The sequence below is a fragment of the Eufriesea mexicana genome, unplaced genomic scaffold, assembly GCF_001483705.2.
Source record: "Eufriesea mexicana isolate 0111107269 unplaced genomic scaffold, ASM148370v2 scaffold9443, whole genome shotgun sequence".
NCBI classification, from domain to species: Eukaryota; Metazoa; Arthropoda; class Insecta; order Hymenoptera; family Apidae; genus Eufriesea; species Eufriesea mexicana.
This window is the reverse complement of record NW_016917158.1, coordinates 319404-322206: the sequence shown is the minus strand read 5'-3', so window position 1 is coordinate 322206 and position 2803 is coordinate 319404.

The window sequence follows — 2803 nt, the reverse complement described above, 5'->3', positions numbered from 1 at the left end:
GAGAGAGAGAGAGAGAGAGAGAGAGAGAGAAAATGTTGGCGGAGAGAGTTAGCTTGGATGGAGATCGACGTGACTCGTTTCCATTCCGTTTCCATTCCGTTTCCGTAATCTCGTGAGCCGCGATAGGTGCGCGTGATAACGTATGTACAAACGTACGACGACATCGCCTCTAAAGTACCTCTATACATGCTATGTATGTATATATTTATATATGCACGTACTTATATATATACTTATGTATAGTATGTATAATGTTATTATACATAATGCATCGGAATCATCGCAGTGAACTTAACGCGGCAAGATGGACGCGTGCGCGTACGCGCGTGTACTTCCGTATCACCTGTTTCTCTCGTGCTAGTCGGTGCATCGGGAAAGCCCTACGCGTCGCGATTGCTCCTTCGCGTCTTGCTTTATAGTCGGTTCTTACCGTTACGTTATATATATGTACATAATATTATACAAGTAATGAAAAAACGCGCTTCGACCAGCTGTAAATTCTAAAATCCGAGACATCGTGGCGTCTGACCGAGTGTGGAATTCGCGTGGGAACCAATGCTCGATCGTGCCGTTGGCCGTGACTCGATCGAGCGACGCGACGGCGATGGCGGCGGCGGCGGCGGCGGCGGCGAAGAAAATAGCGAAATTTGATTGTTCTATAAAGGCGAATAGGCGGATAAAGCGTCACTTTTGATTTCATCAGTTGTCGCGGTCCCGATGCAGTCGGGGTATCGATCGGTCTTGCTATCTATCGTTCCTACGACCGCTTCGTCCTCCGCGTTACTGGCACGAACCACGAGGACGCGAGGGTTGTCGGTGGGAGCGAGCAAGAGGGAGGATTCGAGGAGCGGGGAACGAGTTGGAAGCGTTCTCTCGTGATTTTTAGAAGCATCACTTGGTAGAAATTCGTAGCAAAGAGGGTGGTGGATATTGCCCGTTCGGTCCGTGGATAGCGGTGGAACGATCGACGTGGAAAGATGGAGAACGAGAGAGATCGGTTGATCCCCGAACGAATCGAGCACGCGGTGTCATTCTACTTACGGTAATAGTTATTACAAGTAATCAGCGGTTAACCTTAATTATAACTTTGCCTGCGTTCGTGCACGTTTCCTTCCCGCTGTGTGGCGAGGAACACGAGAGGTGGCGAGAACGGAAGAAGGAAACGACGATCTCCTTCCCTCCGAACGTCCGATCTCCTCTTTCGCCTCTTCTCTGCGTTTCGCCCATTTCGCGTCTCTCTCCTCTCGACGTTTCGAGGGTGTACAGCACGGCCAGGTCTCACCTTTCTCCGCGGTGAGAAAGGTTCACCCGTGCTCGGCGAATCGCCTCACCGTTTGGAAGATCTCGAAGCGGAAAAGGAGGGAAAGGATCGTAGTCTGCTGGAAGAAGGGATCACGGTTGCCGTGACCGTTCTGTCGCGGGAGAAATTCAGAGGAAAAGGAAGAAATTTCGAGGCAGGGACGACCGATGGCGTCGAGAAACGTCGAGGCGTGCGACCTTCGTCGCGTGTAGCCGGGTTGGAAGAATAGAAGCGTATTCCGGTGTAAAATCGATGGCGGAGCCGCGAGGAAAATAGAGCGCGCGAGAGATGCACGTAGGAATGCACCTTGGATGCGACGGGAGCGCACCTGGACGCGTCCTGGCGCCCGTTTCGTTTCGATCGCGAGCCCGTGCCGCAGTCGGAAGGATTTTAACGCGACTGCGACGAAGTCTGCATTCGCTGACGCGTCGTAAAATTTTACGGCCTCCTCCGCTTCGCGTCCTCGCGGACCATCCCGCTGTTGCATCGCCGAGGAAATCCGATAACGGCCGTCGTCTCGACGCCCGTTCCGGTACCAACCTCGTCGTCGTCGATTTCAGCCCTCGAACCGATTGGAAAAACGAATTTTCCTCGCGATCAACGAGCACCGATCGATCCGTCCCGTCGATCCAGCGATCCATCCGGCGTCGGTCGTAACGCCATTTGCAATTCTATCGGGACTCGATCGTATCGGAAGACGGACGCGCGTGTAGCTTGGCGCGAAGATTAATCCTGAAACGTATTTCCGTGTAACAACGGGGACGCGATTTTCGAAGCCTCGTGGAACGAGTGGATCTACAGGCGCGGATCGTGTTCCACGGCGTTTAAGTCTCCGCAATTTGTACGAATGCGATCGACTCTGCAGTGGCTGCACCGCGTTACAAACATGCGCACGTATAGGCGGCCGCAGAGCATATAGATCCAATTGCGGCTCGCATTACCGTACTTGTGTGTGTGTGTGTGTGTGTGTGTGTGTGTGTGTGGTTGTGTGTGCGTGCGTGTGGTTGTGTGTGTGTGTGCAGACAGTTGCAACGGCAATAACGGGGAAATTAAAAGGAGAGCCGGTTCCGTGCATGCACGAATCTCTCCGCCGATCGGACCCCTGACGCTTCTCGCCAGACTCTGCTGTTGCTGCTGCTGCTGCTGCTGCTGCTGCCATGATCCGTGAAACGAATAACGGCGAGGACCACGCGATCGTTGACTCGATACTCGACGGATGAAAATACCCCGAGCGCAGATAGGGCGCGGACGAGTGCGTTCCGCGATAACGCGCGAGCGGATCAAGCATATATCGCGGTGTCCGCGTTAACGAATGAGCTGGAACGCGTCGGGATGAAATTTGATCTCGTCTCGCGCGTTTTCCATCGCCAGTCCGCGCAGAGGGAAAAACCGACGGATAGGTGGACGATCCGTTCGGATCGAAGGAGAAAATCTTTTATTCGCGATTTCTCCGTTTCTCGCGCGACTCCGCCAGCGATAGCGACGCTCTGTGGAAAGGCGGGA